This window comes from Triturus cristatus, chromosome 11 (genome assembly GCF_964204655.1).
Source record: "Triturus cristatus chromosome 11, aTriCri1.1, whole genome shotgun sequence".
NCBI classification, from domain to species: Eukaryota; Metazoa; Chordata; class Amphibia; order Caudata; family Salamandridae; genus Triturus; species Triturus cristatus.
The window spans coordinates 819,344,921-819,369,598 of NC_140594.1; the positions used below are offsets into that span (position 1 = coordinate 819,344,921).

Consider the following 24,678-nt stretch of genomic DNA (forward strand, 5'->3'; position numbering starts at 1 on the left):
CCAATGTAACCCCTATTAATTGTAACATACCTAGTAAGTCATGGGAGGAGCATTTTGCAAGAATATACACAGCCCCAGCAATAACTACTGACTTTCTTTGTCCAGCTAATAAGGTTGTTATATCAATAGCCGAAGTTGAAGATGCCATAAATCAAAGTGTAGGGAATAAAGCCCCAGGCCCTGATGGGTTATAAATCGACCTTATTAACTCTGAACCCGATTTCTGGTCCCCTTTACTTTGCAATGTTTTTAATAATCTGTCCAACACTACAATTCCGAAAACCTGGTCAACCAGTATCATCGTGCCCATCTTTAAGAAGGACGATAGATCCAATCCTAGTTGCTACCGTCCTATATCTTTAATTGATAACACACTAAAGATTTTGGGCAGAGTGATTTTTAATAAAATCAGGAATTGGGCAGAGGATAACCAAATTTTAAATTCTTGTCAGCTGGGATTTAGAAGCAATGTGGGAACCGTAGTACAGTGTCTGAATCTAAATCTTATATTAGGCAAATATACCATCGCCAAAAAAGTCCCTTTGTATTTGGGTTTTATGGACTTATCGTCAGCTTTTGATTTTGTCAATCGATCACGATTATGGGAGATTCTTTTAAATTACGGGCTGGATAAGACACTTGTTTATTTTTTGGCACATTTGCATAGAGACCTAAAAGCTCGGGTAAGGATAAACAATGAAGGAGAGGTCTCCGGGAATATTTTAATTGGCAGGGGGTCAGACAAGGTTGTGTCTTGGCCCCCCTACTTTTTATCCTTTATATAAATGAATTAAATAAATCCCTGTTTAAATCTACATGCGATGTACCGAAAATTAATGGCAAACTACCCCCGTACTTTTATATGCGGATGATGCGGTCCTGATGGGCCGCACACCTAAAGCACTCCGCATTTTAATCACGGGTTTTGTTTCTTTTATGGCAGATTTGGATTTGTGTACCAATTTTTAAAAATCATACATTATGTCTTGCGGGCCCAAAAAACATCGTATCGATCATATAGTATCAGGAGACAATGTCCTAAAAAGCACTGGCACTTTTCCGTACCTGGGTTTAGTTTTTTCAGATTCTGGATCATGGTCAGCACATGTGGCTCATGGTAGAAATAAACTCGGTAAGGCAGTCAATTCAATCATTAGACTACGACAGCCAAAGCGGGCTGAGGCTTTGATACCTTTACTACAGATGTATAAATCACAATGTCTACCAACCGCAACCTATAGCGCCGAGGTGTGGGGGTATACAAACTGTAGTGGTATCCAAACAGAAGAAAATAGAATCTGTAGAAAGGTTCTAGGGGCCCAAATCTCATCACCCACTTACATATGCCATAAAGAATTAAACTTGTACTATGTCGAGGATTTTATCAAATCTCGGCCAGCATTGTTCTGGCTAAAGTTATGGCGAAACCCGGCAGCAATTCTAACTCAGGAAATAATCAATGATTGCCTTAAATGCGACAGGGGTAGTTCTATACCTTGGCTTAGTGCTGTTAAGAAAAGTCTAGTTGGTGTGAAACTGGAATATATCTTCTCCCATCCCCTAAATATAGACGGCATGAACACAAAAACTGTGAGAGAGGCACTGTATGATTCATTCCGAAGGGAAAGAGGACACACGGAGCTCTATAAACCATCAATAATTAGATATATTTCCATTTTGACACGCCCAGGCAATAAAAACGACATGCCACAGGAATACCTCAAGAAAAATATTGGAAGATGGAACAGGAGCTTGCTTTTTCGCCTCAGGGATGGGAGCATAAAATACTCACTCTGCTTCCCACTTGGCTTTAACAAAAATCTAGAGAACTTGTACTGCCCATGCGGAAATGGTCAAAAACAAGCAATTTTACACTTCCTGTTCTTCTGTAATTTTTATATCAGATACACTAAACAGTATTTGATCTCTTACTTTAAGTCACATGCTATCATTGATTATAGACTGGCATTTGATGAAACATTGCAGCTAGGAAGTGATGATATGATTTTCAGAGTAAGTTCATTCTTGCAATCTACGTTCACGAAACACTATGGATACCCTATAGATCGCATCTTATCTGAGGCCCTTTTATTTAGTTTAATATTTACGGACCGCTAATTTGTACATTGGTACAGCTAGGTTTGTTGTCTGTATAGTGTACATATTGAACTTGTTAGCACTTTATTGTTATTTTGCATAATTGTTTTGTGTTATTTAACGATGCTGATTTGATAAATCCTACTCGTTTTCTAACTTGGTGGTGATGATTTGCATCTAAAGACATTTTACATCTAATGCTTTTGGATTGCCAATTTGCACAAATGTAATAGTTGGTTTGACGTTCACATGTCGTACACATTGAACTTATCTGCACTTTATTGCCATCTTTGCACATTTGTTCATGCTATTAATAATGTCGTCTTGATATCCAATCTATTTTTAACATGTGTTTTATGTTATTGTATATTTATATCCTATTGGTGATGATGACTTGTACTTTTATGGATATTTTATATCCGAATAAAGACCATTTGACATGACTTGACTTGAAGTGATAATTTAAAATCACTGTAAAAATTATTGGTTTAAAGAAGTAAATAATTACAAATTAGCATTTAAAAAACCTTTGAAATTCACTGAAAAAACCATAGGTTTCAGGGACGTTATAGTTACAAATTAGCATTTAAAAAACCTTTGAAATTCACTGAAAAAACCATAGGTTTCAGGGACGTTATAGTTACAAATGAGCATTTAAAAAACCTTTGAAACTCACTGAAAAAAACATAGGTTTCAGGGACGTTATAGTTAGTTGGACATTTCACTCATACAAAACCATAGAAATTTCACCGTTATAGTTAGTTGAGCTAACTATAAATCACGCCCCTGCAATGCACTGCTGATGATGTCACATATTACATCATTCATGACATGGTCAGTGACATCACTGATGACGTGACGTCATCAGCAGTGCATTGCGGGGGCGCGAGTTATAGTTAGCTCAACTAACTATAACAGCGGAATTTCTATGGTTTTGTATGAGTGAAATGTCCAACTTTAACGTCCCTGAAACCTATTATTTTTAGTGAATATATATATATATATATATATACATATATAAACAAACAAAAGTGCCCTAAGCATCTTGAAGGCACTCGACAGGCCTCTGCCCCCGGGTTTGAAATCATCATGCCTTCCCGCCTCCACTTAAACCATTGCTGTGCCCGACGCGTTTCAGGGTCAACACACCCCTTCCTCATGGGCCTGCAAACATGGCACTCGAAAACAGCAGACTTTTTATTGGTTGACAAGCCTCCAAAGTGGGCGTGTGCTGAATGCACCGTCTCACCATCATTAACTGGGACTTGCAGTCCGTAATGCATCATCATTATTATCCTTATAGTAAGGTCAAGTGTCCTGTTTTAATTTTACTGTATCCTTTCAATACCTTAAGTAGGCAGCGGTGCAGTCGGGCATGTCCATTAATGAAGAGTCCTGTGCTACAACAAGTTCCTATGCGTTAGGAGCTCGAGCCTCGCTCAGTTGGTGAAGTCATCCTTTTACCAGCAAGCGATGGTGCCTCCCACACGGCCAGGCCGCCGTGCAACAAATGAACAAACAAAAGTGCCCTAAGCATCTGGAAGGCACTCGACAGGCCTCTGCCCTCCGGGTTTGAAATCATCATGCCTTCCCACCTCCACTTAAACCATTGCTGTGGCCGACGCGTTTCTGGGTCAACACACCCCTTCCTCATGTGTCCGAGCCATTCAGCACAGTGAGCCAAATAGGAAGAGAGTCTTGCCACAGACTTCCTACTACCTACCAAGGTTTTAAGATAGCAATAATATTTACAAGTGAGCGCCGGGAACCCACTGAGGGAAAATAATCGATTGCTCTCAGGACTACATGTCCCAACAGGCTTTGGAACATCAGCACGCACTTAGCAAGCCCCACGAGGGGCAAACAACCAATAAAAACACGCCTGACATCTGAATATGTACTAGAGCAGCCACAGCGCCACTTGACTGCTTCAATGCCTCTGAAGAAACGGTGTGAGCCGTGGAAACGCGTCAGGCATCAGGAAATCACAGCGGGAAGATAACGGCAAGCTGATATCTAAAAAGGTGAACTGTCGAGAGCTGTCCTAGAGCTCACGGGTATGTGTTTATTAAAATATATATATATATATATATTCACTGAAAAAACCATAGGTTTCAGGGGTGTTATAGTTAGCTGGACTTTTCACTTGTACAAAACCATTGAAATTCCCCCGTTATAGTTAGTTCAGCTAACTATAACTCGCGCGCCCGCAATGCACTGCTGATGACATCACATATTACATCACTCATGACATGGTCAGTGACATCACTCATGACATCACTGATGACATCTCAAATGACATCACTGATGACATCACTGATGACATCATCCAGTGAATGTGTGTTTTTCTGAAAATTAAATATGTTTTATATATGTATATCTCAAGGTCGATGGAAGAATAAATGGGTATATAAGTGTCTAAATGGATGATTTGTTTTTGAAAAATTGATTGTGTAACTGACTGATTAAGTGTATCATAGTGAATACATGGCTTAGTGAGTAATGTTTAAATATGTAAATATCTGTATCAGTCTCTCACTTTGTGTATAAGTGGCTGCATGGGTTGGTGAGTAGCTACATGGGTGTCTATATAGGTTATTAGTTGGTTTTTTGAGTATCAGTCTGAGTGTCTGCATGGTTCGGTGGGGGTATTACGTAGTGCATAGGTACATGAATGAGTGACTCACTGTTTGTATGTGTTGAACACAGCATGTGTGCAGGACTGTATGGGTGGATGAGTGTGTGTATGGGTGTGTTAGTGAGTGAATGACTGTCTCAATAGTGTCTTTATGAGTAACTACATATGTTTTAAACTAGTATATGTGACTATTGGTGTATATATGTGAGTATATGTGAGAGTGAGAGATTGAAAGAGTTCCTGTATGAATAAGTATGTGTTTCTATAAGTGATTGTTTAAAAGACTAAGTATGTGTAAGTTTCCGTAGAAGTAAGTATGGTGGTGTGTGTATAACTGTATATGCAAGTAAATGTATGTTTGATTTTTTATTAGCATGAGTGACTATGTGTGTGAGTAACTCTATGGATGAGTGGCATTGTGTAACAGGATGTATAGGTGTATGAGTACATATGATGAGTGAGTACATGTATGAGTGACTGTATAGGACTGTTGGTGAATGAGTGGATGTGTATGTGGATCTTAGAATTACTGAAGAGGTTGTTGTAACTGGTATTGGTATGTCCATTGTTTTGAAAATTTTAGTCTCTATTTTTGAATGTGTGTATCAAAGGTTATATTAGGGTGAGAGGAGGTCTGCCACTCGATCACAAGCATGATGTCATCAGTGATGTCATCAGTGATGTCATTTGAGATGTCATCAGTGATGTCATGAGTGATGTCACTGACCATGTCATGAGTGATGTAATATGTGACGTCATCAGCAGTGCATTGCGGGCACGCGAGTTATAGTTAGCTGAACTAACTATAACGGGGGAATTTCAATGGTTTTGTACAAGTGAAAAGTCCAGCTAACTATAACACCCCTGAAACCTATGGTTTTTTCAGTGAATTTCTGAGGTTTTTTAAATGCTAATTCCTAACTATAACGTGCCTGAAACCTATGGTTTTTTCTGTAAATTTCAAAGGTTTTTTAAATGCTAATTTCTAACTATGCCTACAGAGATAGGACATGTGAAGAAAGAAGAAAAAATGCACAGAAAGAAACAAAAGAAGTGCAGAAAGAAGCAACAGAAGTCCTCAAATACGAAGATAAGTGCAGGAAGAAGGATAACGTGCAGAAAGAACAAAAAGAAGAGCAGAAAGAAGCCTTGTTGCAAAATCATCCTGTACCCTCAACTTTTTCAGACGGATACTGGTGGTAACTGAGTCTGACTAACCAGTCCTAGAGCCAGTGCTATGTTAAAAGACACTTAGAATACAGTGAAAACACCTACATACACTAGGGAACATTATGCGTTGGGGTCCCCCTGTGATTAGCATGACCTCCTCTGTAAGCCCCTAGTGTATAATAGGGCATGGGGATTAAAACTACCTCTTAAAACAGGCCACAGGGCGTTTTTGCACACGTTAACTCAGGCCCCGTCCCCTCCCTTCACCACTGTGTAAACACGCCCTGTGTCCATTTTTAGTTGGGAGATTAAGTTCATTTGAATCCTGAGGGTCCCTAGGGTCCAACTAGCCCACTAGGTACCTCCAGTAAGTGCCACAGAGCTGCGTTGCAGAGAGGTGTAAAAAGTGGCACGGCCTGGACCACCTCTCTGCAATGCAGCTCAGTGGCGCTTACTGGAAGCACTTGGTGGGCTAGTTAGCCCCCAGGGGCCCTCAGTATTGAAGGGAAATTATATCCCCAATTTAAAACGTGCCATAGTGCGTGTTTGCACACGTCACCTCAGGCCCCGTCCCCTCCCTTCACCACTGTGTAAACGCGCCCTGTGGCTGTTCTAAGTTGAGAGATTAAGTCCCCTTGAATCCTAAGGGTCCCTAGGGTCAAACTAGACCACTAGGTACCTCCAGTAAGTGCCACAGAGCTGCGTTGCAGAGAGGTGTAAAAAGGGGCTTGGCCTCAGAACACCTGGCTGCAGCGCAGCTCCCTGGCGCATACTGGAGATGCCTGTTGGGGGCGCGTTTGCAGAGTGCTGCATGGAGGGGGTATGGCCTCCGGCACGATGCCAGTCTTTTATTTATTTTAGTTTTTTAAGAAGGGGGGCTGTTTGGTTCCCCTTCTTATTCTAATTTATTGGCCCTGATGACCCCATCCCCCAGGGCCAGTCTCCTAATTATATTTTTTTGACCCCAATCCCCAGGGCCGGCCACTGTTTTTTAATATTTTTAAAAAATATATATTTATAGACACACCTAGGACATGCTGGACAAACCGTACGTACCTATCACCATGACGATTTGCGTGATATTCATTAAAAGGCGACTATGCATGCAATGAATCCACGTGGAATGTATTTACACCACTAGTGAAGCTCTGACATGTCTGATGCCCTACCGTGCCTAATCCTGGTAGACACCCTTGTCGTTTATTTATACAAACATGGGTAGCTATTGACGGGCACATTTAATACACATGCACACCAAGCCATTCAAAGGGGATTCGACAAAAATTCGACCAAAACTATGCAAGAAACCCCCCTCACGGTTAAAAAAACACACATCCACTGCCGGATGTGTAATACTTTTTATTTTACTCTCTGGAAAGGGGACGAACATCACTTGAGAGTCACAGCGTGCTCCTGACAGAGCCCAATGCTGTGTTACACCCACCATTGCCTGCCGAGTGCCACACACCTCTGTGTTGTATTCCACTAGCTAGTGCATATGCTATGACACTCTCTAGCCCATGTGCACTGTAACACCACCCCGTGAATATGTCATGCCACACTTGTCTTCGCACGGGTTATATTGCCCCATCTAACGTGCCTTTCTCGATGCCTATGTTATAACGCACAGTGCTATGCCATACATATTACAATCTGGGATCCATATCTTTGTCACAGTGCATATGCAACGTTACACTCCCCAGCACATATTTTATATTACAACTTTAGAGACTAGTTAGGTTACACAACACTGCCCTGTGCATATTACACTCCAAGGCGCATATCGCATAGCACGCGCTAGTGCCTGTGCTATCTTGCGCTCTCCAATGAATCTGTCATTGCGCACAATGTATTGCATATTATATTTCACGCCCGGTTCATCTTATATCACACTTTTTGGTGCATAGTTTATACCATACACTATATCTAGTTTTCATTTTCAATCGTGCTCTCAGGACTATGTTCTATATAACACTGTGTTCACCTACCCTTTTCACGGGCATTACATTTTGCGATAGGGGGTGGAGGGTCAGGGGGTGTTTCTGCCAAGTGAGCCCGGAGTCACAGTCACAAACGTCCTCTTCTTCCTTAATAAAAGTGAGATTATGCTGCATACTTGTTCATATTTTAAGTAGTTCGCACAGACACAATGTTTTAAAAACAATAAAGTTCCTAATACCCGCCTTCTCTGAACAGTTAGCTTGCTGCCCCATCCCCTTCCTCCCTATCCTCTGTTGTGTGAATCCATGGACTAGCCTCCTCCCTCCTGCCATGCATGGTCTGATGTGCTGCCACTGCCCTCAATTTAGTATGATGTACCAGTCCACTCCTCCTGCCCTCCATTGCCCAATTCTATGCCCCATCATTGACCTCCTGCTTAAACTCTGTGCTTAGCTTGCTGCCCCTATTCTCCTTTCCCCTGCCCTCCGATGTCTTTGTGCATGCCCCTGCTCCATCCTTTTTGCCCACCATGTCCCATGGACCTGCCACTCCTATCTACTCTGAGTGCTCTGTTGAGCTGCCACTCCCCTCCCACCTGCCTAGCATTGTCAGATGACTGTAACCTGTCCCTGCCACCTCCACCCTGCCTGTCCACATGCCATGCCCCTATCCTCTTCCTCCTGTCCTACATGGTCCATTATACTGCCACACCCTTCTGCCCTCCCTGGTCTGTTGTGCTGCAACTGCTCCTCCTGCCTGCCCCGTGTGGTCTGTTGTGAGGTCCCTTCCCCTGAACTTTCTTGTCTGTGCACAGGTCCTGACCCTCCCTTCTATCCTCCATCGTCCTTTGTGCATGCCCCTCCACCCTCCTTCTTGCCCATCATAGCCATTGTGCTGCCACTAACCCTCCCACTTGCCATGCATGGTCTTCTGTGCTGCCATGGCCCCTCCCACCTTCCCTGTGTGGTCAGTTAGCTGCCCCTGACCCCCTCCCACCTTCCCTCCATGGTCTGTGTGTATGCCATCACAGTCTCACTGTTGCTCTTCATGGTGTGTCTTGCTTCTAGTGCCCATCCTGCCTGACCTCCATGGCTATCGTGCTGCTCCTGCCCTGCCCCCTTGCCCCCAGCCCTCTGTTTACATGTGCAGACCCCTACTCCCTCCCTCCTGGCTTGTCTGTTCCATTGTAATGCCCCTGATCCGTCCCTCCTGCCCTTTATGGTCTGTTATGCTGCAGCTTTCTCTCCTGTCTCTCCATTATGGTCAGCTAGCTACCATTGCCTCTTGCCCCTCTGTTCTCTGTTGTCCATGTGCATGGTCCTGTCCCCTCCCTCTTGCTTTCTATGGATTGTTGTGCTGCACTCCCGTCCTGCATGCCCTGTGTGGTGTATTGTGCTGCTGCAAACCCTGATGCCTGCCCTGCAGGGTCAGTTTGGTGCACCTCTCCATGTCCCTCCTGTCCTCTGTTTTCCAAGTCCATGTCCCTATCCCATTTCCTTCCATGATCCAATGTACCATACTTGCGAACATTTTGAACTTGGTAAGAGGGAGATTTTGAAAAAAAACTGGGGTATTGATTTTCCCCTTTGCGTTACATTGAAAAAGAGGATATTGTAGACAGGAGACAGATCAAATAAAGCCCATTTGAGCTTAAAAACATTGGACGTTTCCTGGCTGAATCAGGTCTGTTGGCATGTATGGTTGTACTACCATTGCCTCTTCCTTCTGCCCACAATGGTCTATTACATTGCCACAGCCTTGAAGGAGGGTAGATTTTGTATCACAGGGGGCCCCTGGCCCGTTCTGTCCACACCTGAAGTATGAGACCCTTGTCCTTGCCCTGCCAGCTGCATTTGTAGGCCGTATTAAATTGACCAGCGGGTCCTGTGTTGCTATATAATTATCCTGAGACATCCTTACCACTCAGCCAGCATAAAACCCCTGTGTAGGCCCTTCTGTTCAATATGTAGGCCTCTTTGTTAAATTGACCATAGCTCTGCAATTTTAGTGTATAGCAGTCTGAAGGCAGGTCTGCGAGGCCTTCTGATCCAAACTAGTAGCCCCCACCCTACCCGAGTGCTCCGTGCTCGGTATCAAAGTTCAACATCCCCCTGAAGCTGTCGACATACAGTAGGCTGCATCCTGGACTGGTACTTGCTTCCTGGGCAGGTTTCCCGCTTTTAAGGAAGTGGCAACCACAGAGCGTCAAGTTAGGAGAACTGAGGAGATTTTATACATGAATATATTGAATTCCCGTACAATACCCATTATTTTCTGCTTGCTCTATGGAACTTACGATAAGCGATTGGCCTGAGAGACTGACCTTTTCACCCAGTCCATTGTCAGCATTAAGTGGGTAAATGACGAAATGTCTGGTAAAATCTGCAGACGAAGCTTTTGGGTAGCATACGTAGGTAGATGTAGCGTGCAAAGGATCCCACAAAATGATATAAAAAGGGAGCACCCACAGATATCGACGGACTACCTCGCCGTCTGTATGTAGGTTAACAGGCAGTGCAGGTTTTCCCCAAGAGCTGGGAGCTCTTGTCTTCCTTTGCTTAAAATGTCTTGCTCTGCTTTGCTTGAAGTATCTTATTCTATTTTACCTATATGAAATGTCATGTTATGTTTAACCATTGTTCTCTTTACTTTTGCATTTAAAAGATTTTGTATTGTAATTGCAGGAATGCTTGCTCTAAGAGTAAACGTGAGTGTTCCTAGGTAACATTTTCCTTGGTGTAACTTGTTTCTCATGATGCATTTATAGATGTGTTTTCTCTCTCTCTCTCTGTCAGTACATTAATTGAGATACAGAGAATATTATGACAGCTGTATGATTATCTGGATTCTGTATTTTGTACTTTATGTCTCTATTCTGCGGTTTCTTTGAAGTTGCATCTTCTCATTAAACTGCCATTGTATTCTGCCTCCAATTCCATGTCTCATATGTCTGTTTTCTTCATTTTTGGAGCAAGCGTTCCTAGGCACCCCGGCTCAAATTAAGGTGCCCCTTTTGTCCCTGACTCACTCTCCTGCTCAGTTCTGTGGTGGCTCCCGGGGATCTGGGGACCGCCCCTAGCTTCCTTGACCCGTAATAGATCTTCCCTCCAACAGCCTCTCTTGCAAGTCCTGTATTGTTGGTTTGTTGCCCCTGCCCCCCTTTCCACTGCCCTCCATAGTCTGTTGTGCTTCCACGGCCCTTCCTGCCTGCTCAGTGTGGTTAAATTGTTGCCTTTGCACCCTCCTACCTGCCTTCAATTTTCAGAGTCCGTGCCCCTGGCCTCTGCCTCTGAACAGTATCCTAATGAACAACTAGATTGCTAACATTCTATATTTATTACAAAAGTGTGGAACGCCTGACATCATCTTGATGTAATCAAAACTGTAATACCTAGAGCATTTCCTTTAGAAATTACATATATGACAGGGTCTTATTGGCATCAAAATTATGGTTAGTGCTCTAAAAGACTAAAATAAGGACATATTTTCTGAGTTTTCAAATAGCGACAAAGCACTTTTAAATTATTTGTTATCTTTATGTTTTTTTATCCAGTTGACCACTTGATTAAATGTTGCACTTAGGGGAGAGGATGTGGTGTTATTTCCAGAACTGCAGACTTTGCAACTGGGGAACCAGGTTGAAGTTTCTGCTTCAGCTCGACATTCTGTGATTCTGGTCAAATCACTTAGTCTCCCCATGTCTACAACCAAAATGAATTTGTTCTTGTGTGATGTAACCAATGCTCATGTAAAGCACTCCAATACCTGACAAGTCTGCACTATATAACACTGCAAAAACACAAAATAATAAGTGTTTTGCACACTTCTGTCATTGGGCTATATTTGGGCTACATCTGGGTGATTTTGGGCTACATTTGGGCTCTTTTGTCTCCGGTGGCCATCTTGGGAGATTTAGTTGTTATGAAGTTTCCTAATTTCCTCATGTACTGCAGTCTCCTCAGTAGGAAATGCTTTCAGTTTTTTACTTTGATTCCATCATGAAGGTATTCAGATATGTCACACATTTGCCATAAATTCTGAATGTTAGCACTCTAGTTGCTCATTAGATCACTGTAGTAAAACTACTGCACCGTGGAAGTCTGCTCCTGGTATTAAAAGTGCATGTTTCAGTCTGCATGTCAGAATTTTTTAATGAAATAGAAGAGGATTTGAGAAGTCACTCAAAATGTGCCCTCATTTTCTTTCTTCAGCATTAATCATAATTTCTATGGCAAAATGAACCTCCTCATTGTGTTCCTTTTTAAATTAAATGTTTTAAGTGTTACCAGTTTATTCCAATCAAGATGGCTTCAGGTGTGCCATACTTTTGTCATAATGAAGACAGTAAGCGCTCTAGTTGTTTTTAAGAACATTCTGGGACATTCTGTCATTGGGCTATACTTGGGCTACATCTGGGTGATATTTGGGCTACATTTGGGCTCTTTTGTCTCTGGTGGCCATCTTGGGAGACTTATTTGTTATGAAGTTTCCTAATTTCCTCATTTACTGCAGTCTCCTCAGTAGGAAATACTTTCAGTTTTTTAATTTGATTCCATCAAGAAGGCATTCAGATGTGTCACACATTTGCCATAAATTCAGAATGTTAGCACTCTTTTTACTCATTAGATCACTGTAGTAAAGCTACTGCTCAGCAGGGAAAACTGCTGCTGGTATTGAAAGTGCATGTTTCAGTCTGCATGTCAGAATTTTTTAATGAAATAGAAGAGGATTTGAGAAGTCACTCAAAATGTGCCCTAATTTTTCTTTCTGCAGCACTAATCATACTTTTTATGGAAAAATGAACCCCCTCATTTTGTTCCTTTTTAAATTAAATGTTTTAAGAGTTACCACTTTAATCCAAGCAAGATGGCTTCAGGTGTGCCATACGTTTATCATAAGTAGGACTGTTAGCGCTCTAGTAGTTCTTTGGAACACTCTGGGAAGCTGCAGTAGAACACAAAGGAATCAACTGACAGTCTCTGCCCTTGTTGGATGTACATGTTTTACTGAGAATGTCAGACTTCATTCTCACATGACTGAGAAAGATAATGTGAATTTACAGAAAATAAGCTCTCAGTTTAGCCTATAGATCACCTTCCAAACCTCTGTGGTAAAAGCATGAGAAAATATTTTTCTCTCAATCATGATATCCCAGCAGAAGGCTTTTTCACATGGTGAAATCACCTTAGAACATACCACAATTCCTAAAATGAGTATGGTACCATCAACAAATGATTTATAATGTAACTAAAGTCTTAAAACCTTCTATTAACTGCAATGCTTTTTAATGAGGTGCTATCATGTATATTGGTCCCAAGATGGCTGCCAACACTTCTTGGATGAAGTGCTGACAGCCAATCAGATCTCAGGATGAGATGTGTGGTTAGGCTCCGCCCACATATATATATGCTTTTAAATGCTATTTTCTCAGGAAATACTGAACAGATTTACACCAGACCTGCAAAAGGCACTTCCTTGACCTTATGGCTACCTCTCTGCCAAATTTCAAGTAATTCTGTTCAGCTGTTCGGGCTGTAGCTGTGTCTAAAGGTCCTATGGAAAAATGCATGGGGAAAACGTGTTTTGGGACCCCCTTTTTTCTCGGCCCCTGCTTGACGAATCCCCCCGAGACTTTCAGGGTAGGAGCGGAGCGTAGCGCCCCACCTATTTTGAAAATTTCGCGAGGATTCGTCGACCGGCGCCAAAGTTATTCCAAATAGAATGTTGCGGATTTCCTATGGAAACAGGGTCCTAACTATAACTACCTACTGGCGACCGCCAGTAGGTAATATATATATATATATTCACTGAAAAAACCATAGGTTTCACACAAGTTATAGTTAGCTGTACATTTCACTCGTAAAAAAACAATGAAATTCCACGTTATAGTTAGTGCAGGCAACTATAACTCACGCGACCGCAATCCTCTGCTGATGACATATGTGTCTTTATGAAAAAGAAATATTTGTAATATATGTATAGCTAAAATTTAATGGAAGAAGACATGGGCAAATAAGTGTCTAAATACAGTATTAGCATCAGCAGAGGATTGCGGTCGCGTGAGTTATAGTTGCCTGCACTAAGTATAACGTGGAATTTCATTGGTTTTTTACGAGTGAAATGTACAGCTAACTATAACTTGTGTGAAACCTATGGTTTTTTCAGTGAATTTGCAAGGTTTTTTAAATGCTAATTCCTAACTATAACGTGTGTGAAACCTATGGTTTTTTCAGTGAATTTGTACGGTTTTTTAAATGCTAAGTTACTTTACGCCGTTCGTGCCGTGCGCGCCCACTTCACGCAGTTCGTTCCGTGTGCGCACGGTGCGCTTCGCGCACCGCGCGCCCACTTTACGCAGTTAGTGCCGTGCACATACATGAGTGATGTCACTGACCATGTCATGAGTGATGTAATATGTGACATCATCAGCAGTGCATTGCGGGCGTGCGAGTTATAGTTAGCTGAACTAACTATAACGGGGGAATTTCAATGGTTTTGTACAAGTGAAAAGTCCAGCTAACTATAACACCCCTGAAACCTATGGTTTTTTCAGTGAATTTCTGAGGTTTTTTAAATGCTAATTGCTAACTATAACGTGCCTGAAACCTATGGTTTTTTCTGTGAATTTCAAAGGTTTTTTAAATGCTAATTTCTAACTATGCCTACAGAGATAGGACATGTGAAGAAAGAAGAAAAAATGCACAGAAAGAAAAAAAAGAAGTGCAGAAAGAAGCAACAGAAGTCCTCAAAGACGAAGAAAAGTGCAGGAAGAAGGATAACGTGCAGAAAGAACCAAAAGAAGAGCAGAAAGAAGCCTTGTTGCAAAATCATCCTGTACCCTCAACTTTTTCAGACGGATACTGGTGGTAACTGAGTCTGACTAACCAGTCCTAGAGCCAGTGCTATGTTAAAAGACACTTAGAATACAGTGAAAACACCTACATACACAATTGAACATTATGCGTTGGGGTCCCCCTGTGACATTATGCGTTGGGGTCCCCCTGTGATTAGCATGACCTCCTCTGTCAGCCCCTAGTATATAATAGGGCAGGAGGATTAAAACTACCTCTTAAAACAGGCCACAGGGCGATTTTGCACACGTTAACTCAGGCCCCGTCCCCTCCCTTCACCACTGTGTAAACACGCCCTGTGTCCGTTTTTAGTTGGGAGATTAAGTTCATTTGAATCCTGAGGGTCCCTAGGGTCCAACTAGCCCACTAGGTACCTCCAGTAAGTGCCATAGAGCTGCATTGCAGAGAGGTGTAAAAAGTGGCACGGCCTGGACCACCTCTCTGCAATGCAGCTCAGTGGCGCTTACTGGAAGCACTTGGTGGGCTAGTTAGCCCCCAGGGGCCCTCAGTATTGAAGGAAAATTATATCCCCAATTTAAAACGTGCCATAGTGCGTGTTTGCACACGTCACCTCAGGCCCCGTCCCCTCCCTTCACCACTGTGTAAACGCGCCCTGTGGCTGTTCTAAGTTGAGAGATTAAGTCCCCTTGAATCCTAAGGGTCCCTAGGGTCAAACTAGACCACTAGGTACCTCCAGTAAGCGCCACAGAGCTGCGTTGCAGAGAGGTGTAAAAAGGGGCTTGGCCTCGGGACACCTGTCTGCAGCACAGCTCCCTGGTGCATACTGGAGATGCCTGTTGGGCTAGTTAGCCCTCAGGGACCCTCAGTATTGAAGAGGAATTAATTCCCCAACTTACAACTCGCCAGGGGGCGCGTTTGCAGAGTGCTGCAAGGAGGGGGCGTGGACTCCGGCACGATGCCAGTCTTTTATTTATTTTAATTTTTTAAGAAGGGGGGCTGTGTGGTTCCCCTTCTTATTCTAATTTATTGGCCCTGATGAACCCATGCCCCAGGGCCTGTCTCCTAATTATATTTTTTTGACCCCAATCCCCAGGGCCGGCCACTGTTTTTTATTATTTTTAAAAAATATATATTTATAGACACACCTAGGACATGCTGGACAAACCGTACGTACCTATCACCATGACGATTTGTGTGATATTCATTAAAAGGCGACTATGCATACAATGAATCCACGTGGAATGTATTTACACCACTAGTGAAGCTCTGACATGTCTGATGCCCTACCGTGCCTAATCCAGGTAGAAACCCTTGTTGTTTATTTATACAAACATGGGTAGCTATTGACGGGCACATTTAATACACATGCACACCAAGCCATTCAAAGGGGATTCGACAAAAATTCGACCAAAACTATGCAAGAAACCCCCCTTACGGTTAATAAAACACACATCCACTGCCGGATGTGTAATACTTTTTATTTTACTCTCTGGAAAGGGGACGAACATCACTTGAGAGTCACAGCGCGCTCCTGGCAGAGCCCAATGCTGGGTTGCACCCACCATTGCCTGCTGAGTGCCACACACCTCTGTGTTGTATTCCACTAGCTAGTGCATATGCTATGACACTCTCTAGCCCATGTGCACTGTAACACCACCCCGTGAATATGTCATGCCACACTTGTCTTCGCACGGGTTATATTGCCCCATCTAACGTGCCTTCCTCGATGCCTATGTTATAACGCACAGTGCTATGCCATACATATTACAATCTGGGATCCATATCTTTGTCACAGTGCATATGCAACGTTACACTCCCCAGTACATATTTTATATTACAACTTTAGAGACTAGTTAGGTAACACAACACTGCCCTGTGCATATTACACTCCAAGGCGCATATCGCATAGCACGCGCTAGTGCCTGTGCTATCTCGCGCTCTCCAATGAATCTGTCATTGCGCACAATGTATTGCATATTATATTTCACGCCTGGTTCATCTTATATCACACTTTTTGGTGCATAGTTTATACCATACACTATATCTAGTTTTCATTTTCAATCGTGCTCTCAGGACTATGTTCTACATAACACTGTGTTCACCTACCCTTTTCACGGGCATTACATTTTGCGATAGGGGGTGGAGGGTCAGGGGGTGTTTCTGCCAAGTGAGCCCGGAGTCACAGTCACAAACGTCCTCTTCTTCCTGAATAAAAGTGAGAATATGCTGCACACTTGTTCATATCTTAAGTAGTTCGCACAGACACACGTTTTAAAAACAATAAAGTTCCTAATACCCGCCTTCTCTGAACAGTTAGCTTGCTGCCCCATCCCCCTCCTCCCTATCCTCTGTTGTGTGAATCCATGGACTTGCCTCCTCCCTCCTGCCATGCATGGTCTGATGTGCTGCCACTGCCCTCAATTTAGTATGGTGTACCAGTCCACTCCTCCTGCCCTCCATTGCCCAATTCTATGCCCCATCATTGACCTCCTGCTTAAATTCTGTGCTTAGCTTGCTGCCCCTATTCTCCTTCCCCCTGCCCTACGATGTCTTTGTGTATGCCCCTGCTCCATCCTTTTTGCCCACCATGTTCCATGGACCTGCCACTCCTATCTACTCTGAGTGTTCTGTTGAGCTGCCACTCCCCTCCCACCTGCCTAGCATTGTCAGATGACTGTAACCTGTCCCTGCCACCTCCACCCTGCCTGTCCACATGCCATGCCCCTATCCTCTTCCTCCTGTCCTACATGGTCCATTGTACTGCCACACCCTTCTGCCCTCCCTGGTCTGTTGTGCTGCAACTGCTCCTCCTGCCTGCCCCGTGCGGTCTGTTGTGAGGCCCCTTCCCCTGAACTTTCTTGTCTGTGCACAGGTCCTGACCCTCCCTTCTATCCTCCATCGTCCTTTGTGCATGCCCCTGCACCCTCCTTCTTGCCCATCATAGCCATTGTGCTACCACTAACCCTCCCACTTGCCATGCATGGTCTTCTGTGCTGCCATGGCCCCTCCCACCTTCCCTGTGTGGTCAGTTAGCTGCCCCTGAACCCCTCCCACCTTCCCTCCATGGTCTGTGTGTATGCCATCACAGTCTCACTGTTGCTCTTCATGGTGTGTCTTGCTTCTAGGGCCCATCCTGCCTGACCTCCATGGCTATCTTGCTGCTCCTGCCCTGCCCCTTTGCCCCCAGCCCTCTGTTTACATGTGCAGACCCCTACTCCCTCCCTCCTGGCTTGTCTGTTCCATTGTAATGCCCCTGATCCATCCCTCCTGCCCTTTATGGTCTGTTATGCTGCAGCTTTCTCTCCTGTCTGTCCATTATGGTCCTGCCTCTTGCCCCTCTGTTCTCTGTTGTCCATGTGCATGGTCCTGTCCCCTCCCTCTTGCTTTCTATGGATTGTTGTGCTGCACTCCCGTCCCGCATGCCCTGTGTGTTGTATTGTGCTTCTGCAAACCCTGATGCCTGCCCTGCAGGGTCAGTTTGGTGCACCTCTCCATGTCCCTCCTTTGCTCTGTTATCCAAGTCCATGTCCCTACCCCATTTCCTTCCATGATCCAATGTACCATACTTGCGAACATTTTGAACTTGGTAAGAGGGAGATTTTGTAAAAAAAACTGGGGTATTGATTTTCCCCTTTGAGTTACATTGAAAAAGAGGAGATTGTAGACAGGAGACAGATAAAATAAAGCCCATTTGAGCTTAAAAGCATTGGACGTTTCCTGGCTGAATCGGGTCTGTTGGCATGTATGGTTGTACTACCATTGCCTCTTCCTTCTGCCCACAATGGTCTATTACATTGCCACAGCCTCTCTTGCAAGTCCTCTATTGTTGGTTGGTTTGTTGCCCCTGCCCCCCTTTCCTCTGCCCTCCATAGTCTGTTGTGCTGCCACGGCCCTTCCTGCCTGCTCAGTGTGGTTAAATTGTTGCCTTTGCACCCTCCTACCTGCCTTCAATTTTCAGAGTCCGTGCCCCTGGCCTCTGCCGCTCAACAGTATCCTAATGAACAACTAGATTGCTAACATTCTATATTTATTACAAAAGTGTGGAACGCCTGACGTCATCTTGATGTAATCAAAACTGTAATACCTAGAGCATTTCCTTTAGAAATTACATATATGAGAGGGTCTTATTGGCATCAAAATTATGGATAGTGCTCTAAAAGACTAAAATACGGACATATTTTCTGAGTTTTCAAATAGCGAGAAAGCACTTTTAAATTATTTGTTACATTTATGTTTTTTTATCCAGTTGACCATTTGATTAAATGTTGCACTTAGGGGAGAGGATGTGGTGTTACTTCCAGAACTGCAGACTTTGCAACTGGGGAACCAGGTTGGAGATTCTGCTTCAGCTCGACATTCTGTGATTCTGGTCAAATCACTTAGTCTCCCCATGTCTACAACCAAAATGAATTTGTTCTTGTGTGATGTAACCAATGCTCATGTAAAGCACTCCAATACCTGACAAGTCTGCACTATATAACACTGCAAAAACACAAAATAATAAGTGTTTTGCACACTTCTGTCATTGGGCTATATTTGGGCTACATCTGGGTGATTTTGGGCTACATTTGGGCTCTTTTGTCTCCGGTGGCCATCTTGGGAGATTTATTTGTTGTGAAGTTTCCTAATTTCCTCATGTACTGCAGTCTCCTCAGTAGGAAATGCTTTCAGTTTTTTACTTTGATTCCATCATGAAGGTATTCAGATATGTCACACATTTGCCATAAATTCTGAATGTTAGCACTCTAGTTGCTCATTAGATCACTGTAGTAAAACTACTGTTCACCATGGAAGTCTGCTCCTGGTATTAACAGTGCATTTTTCAGTCTGCATGTCAGAATTTTTTAATGAAATAGAAGAGGATTTGAGAAGTCACTCAAAATGTGCCCTCATTTTCTTTCTTCAGCATTAATCATAATTTTATGGCAAAATGAACCCCCTCATTGTGTTCCTTTTTAAATTAAATGTTTTAAGTGTTACCAGTTTATTCCAATCACGATGGCTTCAGGTGTGCCATACTTTTGTCATAATGAAGACAGTAAGCGCTCTAGTTGTTTTTAAGAACACTCTGGGACATTCTGTCATTGGGCTATACTTGGGCTACATCTGGGTGATATTTGGGCTACATTTGGGCTCTTTTGTCTCTGGTGGCCATCTTGGCAGACTTATTTGTTATGAAGTTTCCTAATTTCCTCATTTACTGCAGTCTCCTCAGTAGGAAATACTTTCAGTTTTTTACTTTGATTCCAAAGGCATTCAGATGTGTCACACATTTGCCATAAATTCAGAATGTTAGCACTCTTTTTGCTCATTAGATCACTGTAGTAAAGCTACTGCTCACCAGGGAAAACTGCTGCTGGTATTGAAAGTGCATGTTTCAGTCTGCATGTCAAAAATTTTTAATGAAATAGAAGAGGATTTGAGAAGTCACTCAAAATGTGCCCTAATTTTTCTTTCTGCAGCACTAATCATACTTTTTATGGAAAAATGAATCCCCTCATTTTGTTCCTTTTTAAATTAAATGTTTTAAGAGTTACCACTTTAATCCAAGCAAGATGGCTTCAGGTGTGCCATACGTTTATCATAAGTAGGACTGTTAGTGCTCTAGTTGTTCTTTGGAACACTCTGGTAAGCTGCAGTAGAACACAAAGGAATCAACTGACAGTCTCTGCCCTTGTTGGATGTACATGTTTTACTGAGAATGTCAGACTTCATTCTCACATGACTGAGAAAGATAATGTGAATTTACAGAAAATAAGCTCTCAGTTTAGCTTATAGATCACCTTCCAAACCTCTGTGGGAAAAGCATGAGAAAATATTTTTCTCTCAATCATGATATCCCAGCAGAAGGCTTTTTCACATGGTGAAATCACCTTAGAACATATCACAATTCCTAAAATGAGTATGGTACCATCAACAAATGATTTATAATGTAACTAAAGTCTTAAAACCTTCTATTAACTGCAATGCTTGTTAATGAGGTGCTATCATGTATATTGGTCCCAAGATGGCTGCCAACACTTCTTGGATGAAGTGCTGACAGCCAATCAGATCTCAGGATGAGATGTGTGGTTAGGCTCCGCCCACATATATATATGATTTTACTTTTGATTTTCTCAGGAACTACTGAACAGATTGACACCAGACCTGCAAAAGGCACATCCCTGACCTGAGGACTACCTCTCTGCCAAATTTCATGTAATTCTGTTCAGCCGTTCGGGCTGTACCTTGGTCTAAAGGTCCCTATGGAAAATTGCAAGGGGAAAACGCGTTTTGGGACCCCCCTTTTTTCTCAGCCCCCGCTTGACGAATCCCCCCCGAGACTTTCAGGGTAGGAGCGGAGCGGAGCGCCCCACCTATTTTGAAAATTTCGCGAGGATTCGTCAACCGGCGCCAAAGTTATTCCAAATAGAATGTTGCGGATTTCCTATGGAAACATGGTCCTAACTATAACTATCTACTGGCGACCGCCAGTAGATAATATATATATATATATATATATTCAAAACAATGGTGTCCCGTTGAAGAAGCACTCGGACCAGTGAGAAAGGTTACCAGCCTTTATTTAGAAGTACGGACCAATTTCAATCCGCTGGTGCATGAAACAGCCTGCCGTCTTCGCCGACGCGTTTCGAGTAGTCTCTTCTTCTAGGGCTTTTCACGGAAGGTACGTGCATAGCGCTCCTCCTCCGATATTTAAATGTTCACCCTGAGTAGGGCTGCCTGAGCAATCATCAGCATTCTGGGAGTTGGAGCGCCCATCAGCACCCTGGGAGTTAGAGTGCTTCATTCAAATGAGAAATCTCGTGCACAATTACTGTTAAATAAAACCTGGCATGGCCCCCAGTGGATGAAATAGTCCTCAATCTTGCCTCACTTTCCCGCATTGTGGTTAGTGAATCTTGTCCACGCGGCCCCCTCTGTATAATGGGGTGGTGCTTCGTCGCGACTGGGCAGCCGCCTACAAATTCAAAACAATGGTGTCCCGTTGAAGAAGCACTCGGACCAGTGAGAAAGGTTACCAGCCTTTATTTAGAAGTACGGACCAATTTCAATCCGCTGGTGCATGAAACAGCCTGCCGTCTTCGCCGACGCGTTTCGAGTAGTCTCTTCTTCTAGGGCTTTTCACGGAAGGTACGTGCATAGCGCTCCTCCTCCGATATTTAAATGTTCACCCTGAGTAGGGCTGCCTGAGCAATCATCAGCATTCTGGGAGTTGGAGCGCCCATCAGCACCCTGGGAGTTAGAGTGCTTCATTCAAATGAGAAATCTCGTGCACAATTACTGTTAAATAAAACCTGGCATGGCCCCCAGTGGATGAAAAAGTCCTCAATCTTGCCTCACTTTCCCGCATTGTGGTTAGTGAATCTTGTCCACGCGGCCCCCTCTGTATAATGGGGTGGTGCTTCGTCGTGACTGGGCAGCCGCCTACAAATTCAAAACAATGGTGTCCCGTTGAAGAAGCACTCGGACCAGTGAGAAAGGTTACCAGCCTTTATTTAGAAGTACGGACCAATTTCAATCCGCTGGTGCATGAAACAGCCTGCCGTCTTCGCCGACGCGTTTCGAGTAGTCTCTTCTTCTAGGGCATTTAAATATCGGAGGAGGAGCGCTATGCACGTACCTTCCGTGAAAAGCCCTAGAAGAAGAGACTACTCGAAACGCGTCTGCGAAGACGGCAGGCTGTTTCATGCACCAGCGGATTGAAATTGGTCCGTACTTCTAAATAAAGGCTGGTAACCTTTCTCACTGGTCCGAGTGCTTCTTCAACGGGACACCATTGTTTTGAATATATATATATATATGCAGTTGCTCAAAATCCTCGAACCTCCGCGGTGATGTGCACGCAGCAGCAGCAGCGGCGAACAGAGGAAAACGGACCCCGATTACTGGCAGGTAGATTTTTATTTTGCTCCTTCTCTCAGTGACGCATTTCGGGCACAGCCGAGCCCTTGATCACAAACTGGTAACAGTCCGCCATTACAATTTAAATATGCTAAGTGAGTTTGCTTACTGTGTCACGTGATCATAGACACAGAAAACAGATTTCTGCAAAGACAGATTACGTGAAGTCACTTATTTATATATATATATATTTTTTTTTTTATTTAATATATCAGTGTTTATTAACTTTGTGATTTCATATAATTGTTTCATTGATGTAATAAAATAGTTATATTATTATCTCTAAAAAAAGGATTTGGTTTTAGAGTTGATGTAGTTTTTGAGGTTTTTGCCTGGTTGATTTATAATTTATGATATGGTTTGGCTATCATTTCCAAGTAATGTAGTCCTTTATTATTTAGAAACGGTTTCACTTTTAATTGTAGCATGCCATACATTCTTTTATATTGTTTGCTAAGTTTAGGGCCAATTTGGGTAACAGACTGCTCTATTCTTAGTTCTTGGTAGCTTGGCTCTTTTTGTAATGCTTTGATAAATTTGCATAATGTAGGTTGAGTTCTACCTAGTGTTGAGCCTTCCACTGTGTTGTTTGTTTTGGCTTCCAGTGCCAAGGTGCTATCTTAGGCATTCAACCATGATATCTGGAATTCAGCTTGGTGTCTGTGTCCTGACCGATGCAGTCTGCCAATCCCAGTGTCTTCTAAATAGGCCATTCGGGGACTAAGGGCCTGATTTTGAGTTTTGTGGTCCGTTGTCCACCAAACCCAAGGTGGTGTAGCAGTGGCAGTGCGTAGTGGCCTCCGACCACCGTATTTTGAGTTTGGTATTCGGACCGCCATTGGAACTCTGCAACTGCTGGGGATCCATGATCCCTCAGTGGTGGCGTGGCAGTCAGAGGCTCGCAATATGCTGGCAGTGAGCCTGTGGCACCGCCAAGCATATTATGACTTTCCTCACTGCCACAGTATTCATGGGGGTTAGCCCGCCATGAAAAGTGTGGCATTGAGGAAACAAAGGGTGTTCTACAGTTACCTCAAGGCATGGGGATGTATGCAGTGGGACACATGGTGTGCCCCCCTATGTGCAAGCACCCTCTGTTACTGCGGCATGGACTTTACAGTCCATGCTGTGCAGGAACGGGCTTTGGCGCTCACACAGCACTTCCTTACTGTAGCTCATATATAAGCCTTTGCACACCACTGCTGTGGGACCGCCAAAGGACTGCCTTCCTGCCAGACCAGGAGAAAACTCCTAATCTGGCGGCGGTCAGCTGTTGAGTTTGACGGTGTGGGAGTGAGGCGGTGGTGTGATCATTTTGTTGATATAAAGGACTTTCTTTTAGTAAGTTATAGTGGTTGGCGACCTCTGTAACAGGGATGTAGGTTAGTGGTGTCATTTATTTTATTTTGAAATGAATTGTCTGTCAGTGGTGTATTCTACACGAAGAGGCCAATTACAAGTTTGGCGGTGTGGGAGCAGGCCACCACACCACCGCCTCACTCCCAAACTACCAATCAGGGCCACCCACCAGATTCTGAGTATTATCGTGGTCCGGTGGGCGGGAGATGTGGTGGTCCCGCGGCGATGCATTTTAAAGGCACGTATGTGAGCCTTACACTGCACCGCCGTGGCATGCCTGTGCACGATCCTGCAGGGCATGGACTTTGCAGTCCATACTATGCAGGAATGGGATTCATGCACATGGGGACCAACATGTACCCCGTACATGTACCCCGATGCACAGGGCCAATAGGGGGCCCTGTGCAGCCCTCTTTATTTCCTCTCTACCAGGAGTTTCATGAAGTAAGAACCTACATCAGACAGCTGGTGGTGAGGAAAGTCGTAAAATGCTTGGCAGTACCGCAGGGCACTACAGCCACGCTATCCTGGCAATTGTGCGGTGCCATGGTGGTCCGATTGCTCAAGTTGTATTCTGGTGGTCGGACCGCCAGTGCTGCAGTGGCCAGACCTCCACTGCTGCACCACCGTGAGTTTGAGCGCCAAACTCATAATTAGGCCCTTAGGGTAGATTTTTAGAAGTGTCGCCATATACTTTGAATAAAGCGATAGTAACAGGCTTGTATGGCTGTGTGGGGGTATAGTTTTAGAATTGTT

At 43.7% G+C, this 24,678-nt stretch overlaps 1 protein-coding gene across 4 annotated transcripts in view; it reads left to right on the top strand.

The window, feature by feature from the left end:
- SLC19A3 (solute carrier family 19 member 3) overlaps window positions 1-24,678 on the top strand; it is a 618,290-nt gene that overhangs the window by 543,539 nt on the left and 50,073 nt on the right. The window lies entirely within an intron of this gene.